The sequence below is a fragment of the Triturus cristatus genome, chromosome 2_2 (assembly GCF_964204655.1).
Source record: "Triturus cristatus chromosome 2_2, aTriCri1.1, whole genome shotgun sequence".
NCBI lineage: Eukaryota > Metazoa > Chordata > Amphibia > Caudata > Salamandridae > Triturus > Triturus cristatus.
The window spans coordinates 1,161,083,280-1,161,104,403 of record NC_140582.1 but is presented as its reverse complement, the minus strand read 5'-3'; positions in this window follow the sequence as shown (position 1 = coordinate 1,161,104,403).

Sequence of the window (21,124 nt, the reverse complement as noted above, 5' to 3'; positions counted from 1 at the left end):
ATGATTTGGAGAGGCGATTTTACAATGCTGTAGACGAAACACGCAAGTTTTTTCTAAGGCAGACCTTAAGATACTTGTGCAGATAATACTTAAATAAATAAATCTGCCTACAGGAGGAGGGACACTTGCCATAAAGCTTTATTAGTAAAGACATGCACATGTTATACAATGTAATATATCTCTTAATATGATATATTTTTTAACAATCAAACCTCATTTCCCACTAGTGCCTCGGATAGGTATATTTGTTGTGAAATACATTCCAATTATTCGCTTAAGATGCACATTATATCTTTTTGGGAATATCTTTCACAGGTTTTCGGCCATTTTGCAAGGTCGGGCTGCGAGCGCCTTGAACTGTCTGGGATTCGTATTTCTTGGCGCTGCATTTTGGGGGCTTTATGCAATTTTACGCTGCATGTACGTATTGGGAATAATCTACTGTGACATGCTGCAAGGTTTTCCCCAGTTTACCTCCAGATGCTTATGTGCATTGAACTCAGGGCCACTGGAATTATGCGGTAGGGGAGGATCAAGCTATGCAGTCGGAGTGCCTATATTAAGTGTCGAGAAAAGGTAAATTATGTGGCGTAACGTAGCACATTTTAGGATAGTATCACTTCCTTATTTTTTCATTGTTACACATGATAATACTGTCTACTCCAGGCACAGGCTTCATCACATTAATGCCAGGTCAGCACACGAACGCAGCAATTAGCAACAGTCAGGTGACCAGTTAACTTTTGAGAAGAGCCTGTAGAAACATGCGTTGCTAAGGTTTTAGTAACTTTTGATCCGTTCGCAATAGAAACAATTTTTTATCTTAATATCTGTAGATTAGCCAGCAGATGATGGATTATGTGTCTAATTCAGTAAATACATAAATATGCGTAAAACGCACCCCCTCAAAATCTCATGATTCAAGTGGCCCTGATTATACTGTTATGTGTTGCTGGAATTCTGTAGCTTTATATTTAGAACTTACATCTGTTACACAATCACAACTAGCAGAGTAGCCTTTGTTTATCTATAGAGGTATAGGTGCTATATGCTGTCACATGGTGACAGCCAGAGCTCGGATTACTTGCATATACACCCTCAGGGTATGCCCAGACATGGATCCCTTGCTCACGTTGCCACTGGATTCAAGCTATCCTGGCTGAAGAGGGGTGAAACCCCGAAACCGGTCCCAGGATGCTTGTTTCCAGTCCAGGGAAGGCATGGCTTGGCAGTTCGGGCTGGACTGTTCCCATGAGGCACAGGGTCAAGACTGATTTGCATATGGCTGGGTCTTAACTGGGGTGGTGAAGTGAGCTAAAGATTGATGATGGATTCAACCAAGATCTGTGACTGGGGGTGAGTGCCTGAAAAATTTCAGCGCTCCGTCCATCATCTCCTTGTGCTTGTTATATACACCCTCATGACATGACTGCTTGAAGAACCACCAAACCCACTCCTCCACCCTCTGTCCGAGGCATCTGCAACAGTGAACGGGCCAAGAAAAAGGACTATGGTCCCCAAGTGGCAGCTCAGCAGACTTCAATCAAGGGAACACTAAAGGTTTTGGTGCACAAGGGTGGCACCATCTGGTCCAGTGTCCCTGGACATGAGGAGTTACGCTCACACCTGCTACTTCATATACTTTTCCAATGGCTCTGTGAACTTCCCTATGTAGAGAGGCAATGAAGAGCTGGCAACTCTTCTGAGTGCCTTCATAAGCGACCAATAAATGTTTACGGCTGTATCTGGGAGAAATATATCCAAAGTGCCCTCCCAATGATCAGCACCTGACGCCATTAGATCCGGTGCAGGTAGGAGGCACAGGATCTGATGGTGTTCTCCTTTCCAGAGAAACTGGCTACAATTACCACTGTAGCTTGCCCTGTGCCTTCTGCGTCTATAGTTAAAGCCGTGCCCTCCTGCAGTGTCAGCACCTCCTCACTGGATCCTCCTGCAGCAGAAGTTCTTCACTCTCAATTTCTTTACTTGAGGCTATGAAACTCAACCTCTGAGGTGGAGGAAGCTGAGTTTTGTTTGAGGCTGACGAGGAGCCCAAATTGATGAAGAAGCTTTCACACCCTGTGTGATTCAACCATATGCTGACCGCCTAACAGTCATCCACGTATGGATGGAATGTTATATTTTACGTATGGAGCCATCATCTTGGTGAAAACCTGTAGAAGGATCTCAGACCCAATGAGAGTGGCTAGTACTGTGGAGTCCTGGTACGGCAAACCAGAGTAACCTCAGAGCAGAGGAACACGAGGTAAGCTTCCTGCACATCCTGCAAGTTTACTGCAGTTAGATACTCCCCCAAGCAATACTCCAACTTTTAACGTGGATCGTCCTTACCAACTTGTTATCTTGCTGATCGCTAACACCAATCGAAAATCCACCTGGTGTTCTGTCCACAAGGAAGATAAGGAGATTAAGCATTTCCTCCGGCCTGTCGGAAAACCTATTTAAGAAAGTGGCATAAAACATGTGTACTAGAATCTTATACTTGAGAAAATCATACATAAGATGGAATTCGAAAAATGTCTGAAAGCATGACATTGTGAATGAAACATTTCAAAGAGATGTGTATTAATCACTCACACTCTCCCATTCACATCAATTTCCTCTGCAATATCTCCTTTGGACATTGGTCATATTCTCCTTTTTGCTCCTCGCATCTCTCTCATTCTCAGATCCCTCCTCACTTTTCTTCCTTTTTCTTCCTCACATTCTTTTCACTCTCTCCTTCTAAATTATCTTCCTTTCATCTCCTCCATTCACCATCCTCTCTCTCTCACACACCAAGACAAACTCACACAGACCCTCACCGCCTGTACACATTTTCTTTTACTCTGGAATTTTCTATATTTAACATCTGTGTACCCCCTTCACCCACTTCCCAATAGAATCATAATTCCAACTGGCCCGCATGTGACTGTCCCTTTGGGCACACTGTACCTAGGCCAAGAATCTAGTCTGGACACATTATGACCCAGTGACAGACACTGTAAACAAAGTGCCCCTGTTAGAGCAGTGTAGGGTTAGGCTCTGGGCTCTTGTGGATCCCAACCCTTGCCCTATTCTCACCACTCTTTGGGCCTAAGCAGGAGACATGGAGGCATCACACTGGTGGTCATTAAGGTCTTTTGGTCACCCATATCGTGCCAGATTGATGGGGTAGACAGAAGTGAAGAGGTGATGCGATGTGCGCATCCTTACTGGTCCTAATGTTGCGGGAGCAGAAGGCTACATAGGGAACGCCATCTTGTGTGCATCTTCTTTGTTCTCGCATCTCCAGGATTTCGCATAGTTAGGATTGGAGTTTGCTGCACAAAGGTCCTCTTTTGTTCGGCCTATGCCCCTGCTCAGTCATGCGGCGGCAATAATTTTGGGTGGCCTCTTCCTCATCTCTCTTGCCTTCTTCCACATTGGGTGTCTATCTCGTTAGGCCCGATGCCCCTCATGAATCTGTGAGGACCAACCCGACTTGCCGCACCATCCTGGGCGGGGAGGCTCCTTTATCCACTGCTGCAATTGTTTCTGGAAATATTGAGGATATTGGGTGCAGAGTGTGCTAGATGAGGAGGAGTGGGGACTGTTGTCTCCTATAGGGGTTGGTGCTCGGCGGGGGATCATCTAAGTCACTGATTGTTTGTTGTGCATTAATTTACTATATTTTGACTGTGCAAATGGGTTTAGGGACATTACAATGTATTTTTCTTTCTGTTTTTGGCCTGGTTATGTCAGGGTTGTTTGTTCTGTTTGTGTGATACTTGTATCAATGGTTAGTGGGCGGGCAGGCTAGAGGTAGGGGAGGGACTCTTAGCCAGGACACCTTCTGAAATTTCTGTAAACCAAGCTAGGAGATGGAGATGAGACCTCTTGCAGCTTGGACAATGAACTTCAGGTACAGATAATTGAACATCCGAGGACAGTGGGAGTATGCCCTTGTGTATTGTTTCCCCCATTAAAAAGCATTGATTTTGCTTCCAGACTGCACCTAGTTAACACGGATGATTATCATCTCCTCAGTTTTCAGTTCAGGAGTTTGTATAATTAAGACAAATGCATGCCACCGGGCTGTGCCGTCACCTGTGCTGTCTTTGGGTAGTTTAGCTTATGCCTGCAGTAGATCTTCTCAGCAAAGGTAGGCTCTGCAAATGTGATGACTTCCCCTTTATGAGAGCAGCTGGTTCTATTGAATGAGCCCAGGCTCTCAATGCCTTCGCCATCTCACTATAGGAACTGGGGTCAGTTTTGTGACCGAGATAACAGAAGGCCCCTCCACATGCATTACATTCTTAGAGATTGACTCCATTGCTGGCCTATGTAGACTGCGTCAAGAGAAATTCAGCCCCTTTGTCCAGTCAATTGAGTTGGTGCTGTTTTTAAAAAGGTTGCATTGCTCCAGCTCCAAGTTTTAGCCTTGAGGATTATTCCAATGGTTCGGATATTTTTGCACTCCATTACCAAGAACAAGAGTGTGATCTTTATATTTAACAATATGTCAGTAGTTGAGACGATTAACAGACAAAGGGCCTTGTGTAGATATGTTTCGAGGTTACTGAAGCAGTCGGTCCTCCTCTGCTTGAAGGTGAATATGGTATTTACAGTAAGGATTGTACCTGAGATCTTTAATAATGCACCTGGTGCTTTGCCTGACTGCAAGCTACAGGATTTCCAGACGTACCACCCCCAGTGCGGTAAAATAGACAACAAACTTCTCAGAGGAACAGTAAGGATTGGTGTTTTTATGAACCCCAATGTACCCTAATATAGGTCTATGTAGTTACACGACTTTTACCTACATCTGTCCTACCATTGTTCTACATAACGGTTTGCGCTTACCTTTTACCTAGTTAGGTTATACATGACTGTCGTGTATTTTTACCGAAAACAAGCCTCGTGTATTATACATGAGGAATTTCAGTTTCACAGCAGGGTTACCATCTTTTGCATAATAACATTGAATATGCCCGAAATGTCCACAGTACACTTCTAGGTAGAACCCCTGAGGGAACATTTCGGGTATATAAGCACTACATCTTCGCTGGGCAAACCATAGGAGAAAGACTTCAATGCTGACGCGAGACGCTGAGGTGCCTGCACGCAGACACTCCAGCACGCAGCGGTCTGACATCCCTTGTGGGGTGTTCATCTCGATACCAAGACGGGGTCCTTCGCTCTCCCACATCAGGTAATGGGGTTGGCTCTATCCTAAGGGGATTTGTGGCTACACACCTACATACATGCTAGGTACATTTAGGTACATCTAGTCAGGGTTTGCATCGATGGAGTACGCATTATTACTGTTATGTATCTATATGCCTGAATATATTCATTGTTTTAGCACAATGGTAGAATTCTACCTTTTCTTTACTTTACTGGTGCTCATAGTAGTATATATATGTCTATGCCTGATGGTTGTTGCAGCACATGTATTTTATACTATAATGACATTGGTTCAATAAATACTTATTAAAAACGTCCCCACCGTTTATTCTGCGTATCTCTCTGAGACAAAGCATGCACCAGTGACTAAGCGAAAAGTACTGTACTGTTTCCACAATCCCTGAGGGGTCAGGGTTGTCATGGTCGATAGTTTCCAGAAATGAAGGGCTCATAGTGGCACTGTGAGCTAGCTGGTCTACAGACTAGCACATCCTTCGGGGATGCCTGGAATCAGTATGGACACCAATCCCTTAGTTTATGTCGTCTAAACACGCAGATACTCTATAGATTTGTAGGAACTGCAAGACAGTGTCCTACCATGTCAGATTTAGAGCATACAAAAAAGCGTACGAAAACGTGGGTACTGGGCTCACTGTGCCACTGGAACCAATCTATATCTGGCTGAAGAGCCCCAACTAGGGCACAACCAGCCCTAGGTTGCTTGTGTACCGTTTCAGGGGGGTACCTGGCCTGGCAGTTCAGGCTTAACTTTTCCCATGAGGAACAGGGTCAAGGCTGATTTGCATATGGTTGAGTCTGAACTGAGGTGGCATAGTGGGCAAAAACAATGGAGAGGGATGCGGCCCGAGCGATTGCCAGTGGCTGAGATTAATTCAAACATTCTGTCCATCACCTTGTTTTTGCATTGTCCGATTTAGAGGCAGCTTCTTTCCAAAGCACACATGCAATGCAAATGAAGGAGCTTTTGACACTACAGGACCTTCATGTAGGAACAGCAGGGAAATGACTGTTTCTCTGGGTAGACCCTGTGTCTTTTCTTCGGTGTACTGCAAGCTCAGGGGTGACATTGTCACATGCCAGAGCACACCTTACAGCCATAGGGTTTTGGAAAGATGTCTTGTGTCCGGGATATGGCAAATAGCTTCTTGGTGAAAAAATACTCTGGCACGTTGGGCAAGACTATCTACAAATAAAGAGGATGCAAGGAGACCCCAAGATATAACAAAACTTGCTGCAATGCTATGTCCTTGCACTTGGTATGCAGCACAGTGTACAGGTGATGATGTCCTCTGTGGTAATGTTGTTCTCCGCCGCCTTGTGCATTAGTGAGCTAGAGGGGAAATCTAAATAGGATCAACTGGAGACAGGGGGTGCAGTGGCAAGATGTGCAAGTATCTGTTGGGAAATAATTGTCCATTTTGCAAGGTCAAAAACAGATCAGCTAGGAAAAGGAGCCATCATCGAATTACTGACAGCCTTCTCATCCCTCATCTGCCCATGTTCAAACATTCAGGCCAATTTAGCCTTACACCCTGAGTAATGGGATGTCTACATTGTTTATTGAAAGCAAAAGGAACAAATGATGGACAGAATGCTGAACAATGCAAACATTCACACCCAGTCTCAAAGATCTGGGTTTGATTCATCGTTCCTTTGCTCGCCACACCACCCCATTTTGGACCCAGGCATATGCAAATCAGTATTGACCCTGCTCCTAATGGAAACAGTCCTGCGCGAAATGCCAAGCCAGGTCCTCCCTGGACCGGAAACAAGCATCCTGGGACCGGTTTCGGGGCATCTCTGATTTGCATATGGCTGGTTCCAAACTGAGGTGGCTTAGTGAGCAGAAGAACAATGGTGGACTCAACCCAGAACTGTGACTGGGGGTGATTGTCTGAAAGGTTTAAGGACTCCATCCATCATCTTATTGTGTTTGCTATGTTCACCCTAAGTGGCCAGGGTATGCCCAGGCACAAGTCCCTTGCTCTGTTTGTAACCAGATTCACTAGCTTGGCTGATGAGGGGTGATGCCCCGAAAACGGTCCCAGGATGCTAGTTTCCAGTTCAGGGAGGACCTGGTCTGGCAGTTTGGGCTGGACTGTCCCTAAGAGGAGCAGGGTCAAGACTGATTTGCATATGGCTGATTCCAAACTGGGATGGCATAGTGAGCAAAAGAATGATGGATTAAACCCCGATCTCTTGACTAGGGGTGAAAGGTTGAAAAGTTTCAGCACTCTGTCCATCATCTTGTTGTGTTTGCTAAGTTGTTTATTAATAAAAATGGAAGGGCTTTGTCACGTAACCAATTTTCTGAAGTTAGGGTCGTGGTCCTTCGGCAGCCGGCATTTGCTCTGACAGCTCTTCCTTCCATTCATTTAGAATAGGTGAGGTCACCTTGGCAGTAGGTTCAGGTCTTACTCAAGAAGAGTTCAAGAATATGGGGTGGTGGTCTACTTCCTGTCCTAAGCGTTATGTTGCCCTGAGTTACCGTAGTGGTGTAGTTACACCAGATTGCAGCCATTGCATAACCTTTGCACCTAAGTGTAGCTGCAGTTTGGTAAATTGTACGGCTTATCTGTGCTGGTCTACTTTCAGGACCCATGTTTGCAAACATCCCTTGGAAAACCAGATGTGACCTGCCACGGGGTGATCTGGCAGTTCTTTGCTTCGAACAAAGGCGGAATGGCTGGCTACGACTATTAGACGATGTTTACAAGGAATGGAATTGCTTGAACTTAAGGGTGGGTGAAGTTGGGCAGAAACAGAATAATAGCACGGAGATACCATTTATGATATGCTGACCAACAGTAGCCAGTAAAGTACAGCCCCTACTCTACGCTGCATGTGTTGAGGGGGTTTGAAAGTTTTAGTTTGACACTGTTGTCCTCAGTTGAATAGTATTTATCCTCGTAGTTGGCATGTGAAGATTGATGGGCATCTCAACTTTACTCAACTTCCATTGAAGCAGAAGTCCCCCCCCCCCAATAAAAAAAAATAAAGTTTAATCCTGCATTCGTTTTTTTATTTAAAAATGTTCCAAAGTAGACAAGATACATAAAATTACAAAGTTTTTTAAAAAGTTGCACAGGAAAACTTTGCAAAGCTACAGACCGCACTCAGTGATCCAGGAGCGCAAAGCCTGGAATGAGAAGGCTTGGATGAGCTGCAACACACTTTGTTTCATAGATGCCGCGAGGCTAGGACTTGCCAGGGCATTCTGGGGAAGTGGTATAATATCAAAGGAAGAGAAGCAGTATGGCAAATGAATGAATGAATCCTTGGCGTAGATTCACCTGGAATAGCAGCTCTGGATGCCCCATCTATAAATAGAAATACAGATGACGCAGTCCAGAGATTAGAGTCAGTTCTGAGTAGAGGTGCCATCGAAGTGCCGCGGCTGCATTAGGATTGCAGGGGAAACAACCTTTACAACTAAACTTTGACAACGCGTGCAGTTACATCGCGGATTTTACAACGAACGCGATGTAACCACGCGATGCCATTACAACGCAAGTCTTTACATCGACTTGCGCTAGATGGCGTGCTAACATTACAAATAGTGTAGTTTACTATCCCAACACCTTCCCTACTGTTAAGTGGACTGGAGTTGGAATAGTAAATTACGCTTTTCGAATGTTAGCACGCCATCTAGCACAAGTCGATGTAAAGACTTGCGTTGTAATGGCATCGCGTGGTTACATCGCGTTCGTTGTAAAAACCGCGATGTAACTTCACGCGTTGTAAACACACGCGTTGTTACGTCATACATCCGAATTGCAGCAAGCCGTGCAATATGATACATCTAGATAGCCTTGGGGTGGGTGTGCACGGTGGGAGGTATGCAATACATGTTTTAAAACCCAACAGCTTTACTTTTAGGACAAACCAAGCACTAAAATAAGGTTTATTAAAGTATTGGAAGGACATGAGGACGACCATAAGGCCAGTTTTCAACTTAGAAAGACTGCTGCAAGTGTACAAATCCATAAACCCACTTTTCTGCAGCGGCAGTGGGTGCGAAACCAGACACATATTTCAGACTACATATAATGCGATAATCCTGCTGCAGTATCACGGGAAGCCTTTGGCCTGAGCTCGTGCTCGCGGTAAGATTGCAGTTCTGTTGCCAACTGTGCACACTCAGGCTTTTGCTGACCCAGTTTTTGCCAGGTCCAACTTGGAATAAATCTCGCAGGCAAGCAGCCAAATATTTGCTTTGTACATCTTAAATACAAGGGAAAACAGGCACAAATTGTGTTTTCTCCTCCATTCCGTGGTCCGAAACATGAGTCGGGTGAATAATACTACCCCACGGAACATCGACCGCATGCATTCATTATTTACAGTGTGCACATATGTACAAAAATTTGGTACATGTATGTTTTATCAGGAAGATAACATAAGGTGCATGTGTAAAGTACACGTTCACCAAGAAGGGTATCTTGGCGTTGAATAACAGGTGTTTATTGTTACCCAACTCAATGGTGCTCACTTTATCGACCTCAGAAGGATGATAGGCTGAGTGGAGCCACCATAATTTGAACCTGTGACCAGGAGGTCAAACTCAGGCCCCTACAGTGGATGTATTAGTCCACTAGGCCACCAAACCGGGCATAAACGTAAAAGATAGGTTGCTAGTGTTAATAAACGTGCAAAAAAGTATTTACACAACTGGAGAAAGATTGAAGCTATATCTTCAAATTTTCAGCGAGATATTTGGTAAACATGAGCAAGAGAGATAGCCGGGTGAGAAAGCCATTGCGCTTTTGAAAGTCCCCCACAGCTGTCCCGACTTGCAGTCGGTTGCCAATCCTGGGACAGACATCCTCGGTTTCCTTCCTGAGTGCGAGGATAAAAACAATAACAAGACAACGTGTTAAAAATAAATCCTTTGAAGCTTCACGAACGGCCACCTCTTCCTGTTTTCAGTCGACAGCTAATAGCCGTTTCAGCTGCTGCCACAGTTCTTCCTGCTGTAAATACACACCGTAATTACATGATTAGAAGCGTACACACTTTGTCGCGCCACAACTCCGAGCAGACTCCCACAATGCACTGGGAATACCGTACGGCGAACAGAGTAAACGCCATTTGTCCGTAATTTTAACCGGGCACCGATCGCACCACCCTAAAGCCGGCACAGCTTCCACCCACCTCCCGGCTTGACTCCGATGCTGTAACAGACTCCGATGCAGTACCAAAGCTCAGATACCAGCAGCATTGGAGAGGCACAGGGGATGGCCACCCTCACACCTTCCGCCCTTGATGAGCTGTTAAGAGGGGCTTGAAGGTGACTGAGAGGGAGGGGCTGCAGCTTCAGGAGCAGGGGCATCTATTCAGATGCAAACAGCCCTGAATGCATCATGTCTCTGCAATTTAGAGGGGCCTCACACATTCCCTTCCTGCCCAGGGCCCCAAAAATCGTAGAACCGGCCCTGATTACAATTGCTGTTACTAAATTGTAAGCAAACCTCGGTTCTTCAAACATGCAGTCGATAATGTAATAAAATAAAGAAATAGCACAATCGCACACAGACTGATTAACAAAGTATGGAGGACAATCAGTTAAATCAGTTCTCTTGGAGTATCTCCTTTAAGTACTGTACATCACAGTGGGGGATGGCAAAACTAACATTTTAGAAAGAGAGCCTGTGGTCTCATTGTCTTGTCCAGGAGGAGGTGAGGAGCCCTACCCACTCTGGAAGAGACCAAGATGATACTAGAATACTGCATGCCCACCCCTGTGCCCACCCTGGTGGATCCTGTTCCCCCCCAGTGATTGCTCCTGTCCCCCCATGTGGTGGCTCCTGTCCCCCCCTCCGCCTGTGATGGCTCCTGTCACCCCCTGTGGTGGATCCTGCCTCTGCCCTGGGTGGCTTCTGTCCCAGTCCTGGAATAGCTCCTGCAGTTAAGGTGAAGTTCTTGATGGGCCTCTTCTCAAAAGGCTCAGCTCAAAATTAATATGAAAAGGTGAGCGAGTGAGTAAGTGAAGGGATGGGTGGATGGCTGGATGAATTAGTGAAAGGGTGAATGGATGAATGAAAGATTGAATACATGGATAATGAGAGAGGATGGATGGATTGAGTGAGTGGAAGGATGGATGAGAGAAAAGGTAAATAGCTGGATGTATGGGTGGAAGGGTAGCTGGATGGGTAAACTGGTGGATGGATGAGTGAAAGGATGGATGAGTGAAAAGGTGGATGATGAGTGAGTGAGTGGGTGGATGGATGAGTGAAATGATGGATGGATTGATGAATTGATAAGTGCAAGTGTGAATGGATGGACGGATGAGTGAAAGGGTGGATGTAAGGATGGGTGAGAGAGTGAAAGGGAGGGTAGGTAGACAAAAGGATGAATAGATGAGTGAAGGAGTGAAAGGCTAAATGGATGAGAGAAAGGATGGATGAGTGATAGGGTGAATGGATGGATTCATCAGTGGATGAGTAGATGGATGGGTGGGTGGATGGATGGAAGGAAGGATGGCTAAGTGAAAGGGTCGATGGAGAGAGAAAGGGAGGATGGATGGATGACAAAGGGTGGATGGGTGGAAGGATGAGTGACTGGGTGGATGGATGAGTAAGTGAAAGGATGGCTGGATGGGTGAAAGGGTAAATGGCTGGATGGATGAGTGAATGGATGGATGGGTAGAAGAGTGGATGGATGAGTGTACAGATGGATAGGGTGAAAGGGTGGATAGATGGATAATGGATGGATGAGTGAAATGATAGATGGAAGGATACATGATGGATAGGTTTGCAAATGGTTGAATATGTTTGGATATGGCTGGGCTTACTTAAATACTATTGCGTGACCTCCTCTGATGTGTCTGTAAAACTTAACTATTGTCCTGAAGTTTTGTCCTGAATTTTGACCTCCTGTCCTGAATTTGTGTCCTGAATTTTGACCCTCTGTCCTGAATTTTTACACTCACCGTCCTGAATTTGCACCAATGCCAGTTGGTCACCCTAAGCAGGGAGGGACCGAATTATGCAGGAGGGTTTACTAAATCATGCAGCAAGAAAAAGACAAATTATGCAGCATAGTGTGCCACATATTGTGGCATTATTAATGCGTAATTTTGTGATTTAACACATGGTAATGCTGAATGGCAAATTGGAATTACTTTAACTTCCAAATACAGTAATAAGCAACTGAAAGATGACCAAACAACCTCTGCCTACGGTCTTCCATTGGGCGGCACCACATTTCACAGCGATTTTAGTAATTTTCCATCCATTTTCGCTAGATACTTTTTTGGGTTATTAAAATCTGCAGATTATGGAGCAGTTGATGGATTTTGTGGCAAAAACCCATAATTCTGCGAAAAACGCTGTGGGCGAAGAATCCCATGTTTCCGATGTTAGAAGAGCAGGCTTCCCTGACGAAATACTTTCATCTAACAACGGCGGCTCTGGAGATTACCATGAAGGCCGTCATAAAATCCATTTTCCTACAACCTAGTAACCCTTGGTCTGCCTATCTTGCTACAGCCAAAGATCTTCTGCAACTTGCCACAGAGAACTGGGATCCTAGCATAATCAACTACGCTACCATCAAAACAACAATAAAAAAACAATTACGATTACGCTCTTGCATTCTGGACATGGAATCCTTGGCAGCCAGGAACTTCCATGAAACGAAAAGTCTCCCTCACATACTGCTTAGCCACAAGCCCCACCTCACGCAGCCTATGGGGAGACAAGCATTACATCAGATCCTCGCAGCCAGACTACATCCACTACCCCTAAAAGAACTATATCCATCTGGGAAAGGACGGCTGGGCATCACAGAGTGCCGTCTCTGAAATTATAAAAGAGAGTCCTTGTCTCACATTTTACTTCGTTGCCCTGCCCTGCGGCTAGTTCGCAGAATCTATCTCATAACCATTCTTCTCCAACTGGGCACCCGCACAGCAAAGGAGACTGTCAGTGAGTCAGTCAAGCCACTTTTATTCGATTATTTAAAATCACAAGTAAAGGAGGCTGTCCAACAGCTTTCACTCTGGACATTGTGAAGTATATGGCCAATTTAGGGAAATTCGTTTACCATACCTGCAAAATATTGAAGGATAAGTCCCCACAGGCTGAGTACGGTGAACAGTCCAGCGGCCCCCAAACATCAGGGCCATTGTCCCGGAGGTCTGGCCTTTACTGAACTTCTGACTCACCTTGGGATTCTTTTAGTCTTAAGACTCCGCTGCTATGTCGCATGTTTTATCAAAAGAAGGACAAAAAAAAAGTAATATTTAGTGATTTTAATAAAGTCCTGCACATATATTTATTCTTCAACCCTGAAAAGTATATATATTTTTTTTAACGTATTTTGTAATGGTTTTAAGTAACCACACTGTTAGAACTGGGGGTCTATAGTTGGCAGAGGTAGGTACCTTTGACCAAATAGTGACCCTTGCTTTTAGTCAGGCTAAGGGGGCACACTCCTAAAATAACCCCTGCTCACCCCCTTGGTAGCTTGGCAGAAGCAGACAGGCTTATCTCAGAGGCAATGTGTACATCATTTGTGAACACTTACAGTAATCCAGTGACAACACTACAGATGGACACCACACAAGTTGTAGTATAAAAATAAGTATTTTTATATGGACTTAACACAAGACCACAAACAACAAAAATCCACAATACTGTACCTTAAAAATGGTAGAATTAGCTTAGTTCTCTTAAGATGTAAAATGCGACACTTTGAGTTCAATGTACCTTAGGATGCGTAACGCTATACAATGAAAGTGGTGCATGGAAGGTGATGCGTCGGTTCCTTACACGCAAGAATGGTGATGCCTCAGGTCCCTACTGATGCGTAGGGGATGCGTCGGTTCTTCTCTGCGAGGGGAGGTGATGTGTCGGTTTCTTACTGCGCTTTCGTGGCGATGCGACCCGCAACGCCGTGATGCGATGAAGATCCGGTGCGATGAAACAAAGATGGCGTCTTCTTCTTGATGCGACACGATGAGTGCACGCCAGACGGCCGTGCGGCGACTCAACGATTCTTCTGAGCCGCGACAGGCCCTGTGAAACGCCTCCCGGTGATGCGGCGACAGCGGCTGCAACACGCTTCTCCGATGATGCGGCGGCGTCTGGTGCGACGTCGATCCTCTTCTCCGGCGGTGCGAGGCGCTTCTGCAACAGTGCGACAACTGCAGCGGCGACCCGCTTTCCCAGCAATGCGGCGGCTGCGACGCGCTTCTCCGATGATGCGGCGGTGTCTGGTGCGACGTCGATCCTCTTCTTCGGCGATGCGAGGCGCTTTCACGTTGTGAAGCAACAGCGGCAGTTCGGCGACACGCTTCTTCTTCGTGCATCGCGCTTCCAGCTCCTTGCAACACGCAGTCCCTCAGAAAGCTCCACACAACTGCAGGCACTTTCAAAGAACTCTTGGGGAGCTGGTGGGTGAAGTCTGTTGTCTGTGAGACTTCACAAGTTGATGAAAGTATACACAAAGTTCCTCTCTCCTTTCTTTGGCAGTCAGGCAACCACTGCAGGCCAATCCCTCAAGCTTAGGGATAGTCTCTCCTCAGTCTCTCTGGTTCCTCTCCTCAGCAAAGGTTTCTTCTTGTCTCCCAAAAGTGATCTAAAGTTCTGGGGTCTGGGTCCCCTCTTTTATACTCATTTTCTCTTTGTTCTCTGAAGGCAAAGCGACCTTTGCCTAGTCCAAACCAGTTCTGGTCAGTCCTGGAGCACTTTGTTTACATGACTCCTTCTTTCCTTTCACAGTGCCGGGCAGAGACATCAGCCGCACCACAGGAGGTGGAGCTAGCATTGTGGAGGGAAGGCACAGCCCTATTCAGGTCCCAGGTGCAACTCCTCCCACCCATCTACATGCAGATCTCTCTATTCAGCCCTGTGCTGACTCACCCTGTCTCCTGGAATACCCCAGCCCCTGTCACTCAAACTCCAGACAAGGAATACACAACCTAACAGAGGCAGGCTTGGATGGTTAGACAAAAAAATACCTACTTTTTAAAAGTGGTTTTTTAAAACACAGAATGTTAAAACCAACTTCACTAAAAGATGCATTTTATTGTTCTGAGTTCAGGCATATTAAACTCGAATTTCCACCTAGTTCCCTGAGTCAGTTAGGATTATAAGATGTAATAATCAAACTGCCCATTCTGGCCTATGGGGAACAGGTAGCCTTGCAATAGTGAAAAACGAAAATGGCTGTAATTCACTATTAGGACATGCCACACACATCAGGGCTTGTCCTACCTTTTACCTACAATGTACCCTGCCCTTGGGCCTACCATAGGGGAAACTAATATGCAGAAAAGGGAAGGGTTAGGGACTGGCAAGTGGGAGCACTTGCCCAGTCAACATGGCAGTACCAGGCTGCACATAGGCTCTGCAATGGCAGACCTGAGACACACTTTTACAGGCTGCTTCTGTGGGTGGCACAACCAGTGCTGCAAGCCCACCAGCAGCATTTGGTTTACAAGCCCTGGGCACACTCAGTGCACTGTTCTAGGGTCTGACAAGTAAACCAAACCAGCCAATCATGGAATCATTAATCCATACATCAAGTTACCATAGGGAGCACTTGCACTGTGGCACTGGACAGTAGTGGCACAGTGTCCAAAGCGTCTATAACTAGCAAAAACACGAGGTAACAGCAATAAATGGAAGGGAGACCCACGGCAAGGTGCCAGGTCTAACACACACAAATAAAGAATTCATTCATTCATTCCATGTTTCCAATGGCCCTGTTTATGTGGCATTCTCCTTGATGCACCGTTTGCTCGCACAATTTTCTCCTAGTGCCTGAAATAAACTGTGCATGTAAAAAAGCCGTGATTCTGTACAAAACTGGCTTAGTTTGTTACCAGTAACAGCATTTGCACCACATTTCACACTCAACTCGCCACTCAGAATGAGGCCCTATCTAGTTATTTATTTGTTTTGTAAAATACTAGGAAATAACAGGTAGCCACTTTATAACAAGGATGATATAATGTTGTAGGCTATTCCTAAAAAAAACTTTCCTCGATGGGCAATCTCTATCTGTGACTACAGACAAAAATAAATACATCATTTCTTCTAGACACCACCTCCCTAAACATGTCTACAATACCACTTTGAACACATGGGCGAGGCGCTAATCACCTATGAATTTTTGAGTTAGAAAAGCAGTACTCCTGTTGTACTATTTCACAAACTCACAAATACTATTCACACTCACAAGTGCGAATCTACATCGGCGCCTCCAGAGTTCTCTGCCACAATTTCGGAGAACCCCCACACTGTGTTTTTCGTCTATATGTGGGAGGAGCATAGAGGGCTGGCTGGAAAACCGGAAATGAGGCACAAAGGGAAATAAAGGAGGAACACCTGGAGATACAGACAACTACAAAAACACACCTACCAAAGGGTAAGACAATTGTCATTGGCCACAGTTAGACTGATATCTACTCCAGTGGCACTTAGGCCAAACAGGCATAAATCTACCCGAGTCAAGCTCTGGAGTAAGTCATATACCCGGCCACTCATAAGTACTGCAAGTGAATCAGACAGAAATCAATGAACATAGGGAATAACACTACTCGCAGAAAGGGCAAAATGAAAAAATATTTAAAACTATAGTTTGAAATAAATTCCTTAAATGTTAGAAATATATATTAAAAAACAGATGCACAGAAAGAAGCATACAACATTAAACTTAGGTAGAAATATTCACTTCATATTGAAAAGAGTACGAATAACGACCAGGCTACATTCCCTTTCAGAAAGGTATCAACAGCTGAAAGATACCACCAAACCATGACACAAGCCTGCCCAGGTAAGAAGGCTAGCTGCAGGAAGAGCAATGGTCTCACCATGTCGGCCTTTGTCCACCTGTCTCTCATTTTGAAGAACAAACCATTGAAGAGGCGCAAGAGACTCTACAGCCAGAGGCTCACTATATCTGGCATGTCTAGGGAAGCAGTAGTGGAAAGATACTGCTTCTTGCCTGATGTAGTCCTTGACATAGTTTCAGGTAGGGGTGGGCATAACTTGTGTAATTTGCTGTAGCATAATTATGCAGAAGTACCATGACATTTTGTGAGATTCTGTGGAATTACACGAGGAGTATATAACCCTAAAGTTAGCGCTATATTTTTTGCACAAAATGTACCCTTGCGTCCAAAACGGACCCTAGGATTCATTTTGAGCTAAGAGAATAGGAGTAGGAATCACTTTTAATGACGCAAGCAGAGGGAATGGCAGAATTTTCTGTAATTTTGCGTCACAAGACTAACGCGGAATTATCGAAGTTATTCTAATTACTCTGGCGTAAATAGAATCACACCCAGGCCTAGTTTCAGGCTAGAAGCTCAATTAACCTACAGCCTGCTTCTACGATTGAAGTGACACAGGTCCCTGCGCTGATGCATGTAGTGGAGCGGAAACAAATGAGGGCTAGAGCTCCTGAGGTCTAGTGAAAGGGTAGCACACTACTCTGCAGCCAAGGTAAACTACCCACACAGTCCTCCCAGGACGTAGGACTATGCTATGGAAATAACACCTAGTTGCACTGGATTCACTGAAATCCAAAAGAACTTCAGCATTTAATTTTCTATAAATGCTAACTTCAATTTATAGGGATGTTGCTTAAGATGGGAGGACATTTTACTGTTTTGTGCATAAGTTTACACCAAACAATTCTTACACTCACTTTCTTTTCATAAATATTTCAGTAAACTGCACTTGTAACAGTAGCTGCTGAGACGCCACACTGCTGAAAATAGGAAGTGTTACTATTCCCCTAATCAGTGGTACTCAATGTATCCACCTCAGCATGCTGAAAGGCTGAGTGTCCTAAAACTCTGGTGGAATATGTGAAACTGCATTCTCGTAACCATGACAGCCATGTTTTCTTTCTCATAATGAAGGTGCCCACAGGAAGTGGCTGTCTCTAATGTTAAGCAGTTCCCACCACTTGCCTCACGAGGTGAGAAAACAAAACTAACTTGCTCAGCTGAAATGTGACTCTTTGAAGGTCATTTCATTTGTTCTACCACCTGCTCGTACTTTTTTAACGAATTAATCATATGACCCTATTCGAAACTTACGCACATTAGTGTGTGTATATATATATATATATATATATATATCTATTTGTGATTTTCTGTCACTCAGTGAGTCTGCTGGGTTCACCCATGTTAGGGGAATTATATTTCTTTTGTTAATAAACCTTTTCAGAATTCTACTGTATTTTATTGTAAAAATGTCATACTGCTTACTACCCCTGTGTGGACGCTGAAGAGCTTGCCTAGTGGAGAAGTGTGGCTCAATGGTTAGAGTGGCAGACCCTGATGCAGAGGTCTGGCCTGGGACCAGGGTTCAATTCCCCACCTTGGTGGGTCTTGGGCTCAAAATTCCACGGACCTTACAATTCTCGCCTTGGTCCCTATTCCAATCATGAAGTCCCACTCTGCAACTCTGGGCAATAGCTTGCTTAATCTCCACAACGGCCCCCACAACGCTAAGGATGCCTGGCCTCTACCTTGGGGGTGCCCAGGAGTGGACACCTCACAGGGAAAGCCAGGATGGGTTCCACAGCGGTATTCGTACAAACGCCTTGAGACCCTTGCGGGTGAGTAGTGCGCTATACAAGTATCAATTTACATTTTAGTGGTTGCAAGGGTGCTGTCTTTGTTTTGATCTTATATGATAAGCAGGGGCAACTCCTACTCCTCCGTTGGAGCGGAGGAGCGTCGCCCCCTTAAATCCCTCTCCCCCCAAGGCCCCCGAGATGAAAAATAAAATAGTAATCATTACCATTTACTTTTCATCCCCCGTCCAGAGGATGGTGGGCTGTCTAATGAACTGTTTAAAGAGCGCATGTCTTTTTGGTTGGCCAGCCACACATGCGCACTTTAAACCTCTCAACCGGGCAGTCTTAATACAGTAAGTGCAGCCTCCAATGCGCTGTGGAGCACCGAGTGAGGCCGCTTCCTCCAATTAGGGTGCTGCTCATGTGCGGCATGTGAGCAGTGCCAAGATTGGACAAGGGAGTTCCAGCATACGGTTCCAGATCCTAGATGAAGAAGAGGTCCGGATCAAAGATGGCGCGTTAGAGTATGTTTCTTTAATAATATTTTGCGTGCCACCCACCCCTCCAGATGCCAGTCGCCACTGGTGGTGTTTCATTTTTTGTGATGACAGCAAAGGTGCTGTTATTGTGTTATGGGACGCAGTGCTTAGCAGAGTAATGGATGAAAAATTGGGAGGGACTGGTGCACAGTGTATGGTTTTCAGTAAGTTGGCAGCTTTGAACTGGGAAACCTGCAGTTGGAGGTAAAAAGGTAGTTGGTTAGCAATATGTGTTTCCTTTTCCTTGTAGGATTAATTGTTTTAAGTTTGTACTCTTGAGATCTTATCCATTTATTCTACTGTTTTGAGTAGTGATAGATTAATTAAAGTGGATTGGTAAAGGGAAGCTTTGAGCAGTTATTGGGAGAAGTGGACAAGTGCTCCTGCTAGTTGGAGGAAATGGACAGAAAGAGAGAAGAGTCCGAAAAGCATGTTATAAAGACTATAGATATATCACATACATGGTATTGAAACACTGAATACAAACAAGGGTGCTATGCAGTAATTGAAAAATGGGGAAAACATGCTCAAATGTTGTCTTCTCGCCCATTCCGTGGTCCGAAACATGGAATCAGGTAAAAAGTACTCTCCCACTTAACATCAATCCTACACATTCATTATATGTTGCTAGTGTTAATAAATGTACCAAAAAACATTCACAGAACTGCAGAAAGGTTGAAGATATATCTTTTAATTTTCAGAAAGGTTGAAGTAATATTGTTTAATTTTCATGGGCATTTTTGGTATACATCGGGAAGAGGAAGAGAGATAGCCAGGCCAGAAAGCCGTTGCGCTTTTGAAACTCCCCGAAAGCTACCCCGACATGCACTTGATTGCCAATATATTCATTAGTGGATTAATGACCTGTGCTTGTTGTGATGTAATGCCCTCACCCAAATGTGGTACCACATCTATGGTGTCCACAGGGGTCAAGTGTCCTCAGATTAACTCCAAAATCCTGATTATATATAAAGTAATAAAGACTCAACAATGAAACATGTGCACACATATTCTCATCCAGTGACATAAAAATATAGAACCCCTCGCACCTTACAAGCACCTCGCTGGAGTACAATGGCAGCCATCTTACAATGAGGTGAATGTTATTTTCAGACTATGAGCTCATGGAGATTTTATTAGTTCTACTGAAATTACGTCTTGATTTTATTAAAGACACAGCAGCAAGTATTAGGCCTTCTTTCCTGGTGTTTATTTTAACCGCAGCCAGGATAACCATCCTAACACACCCTTGAAACATAGAGAAAAGAACTAATATATTGTATCATGATTCTCACAACCAATCGGCCCCAAGATACCCAATAAGTCTCTTGACTGTGAGCGACAAGTCCTCTTTTAGTTGCGGGAGCAGATCAAAGATTTTGAAACATAGAAAAGTAAGGAGAATAATTATAAAAGCCATCAAAAACGTAATAACGTCTTTAGCCACATCCAAGATTAGCCGGCATGGCATTTGAGAAGATGTAAGGCAAACAGCACAATGAATCTCCAGGTGAGACTAAAACTCATCTAGCATGAAGCAACAGCTGACAAGGGACATTATGTTTCTGAAAATACATTTTAAGTTGATTGGTTCGTAGCTCCAGCAGGTGCTAGAGAAACAGGAGGGTGCGTTAGTTTAGCAAGCGTGGTGGGATAATAATCCCCTCCATGTCTTTAATAAAATTAAGACTTTCTTCCTCTAACACTAAGAAAATCTCCATCTTATTACAAGATCAGAGGCTCATGTTATGCTCCTCTGTTTAAAACATAGCTACAATGGATTCAGCAACATGAGCAATGGGTGTACAATAAAAGGTTCTATAAGGGGAAATATTAGACCAAGCAGCTGATTT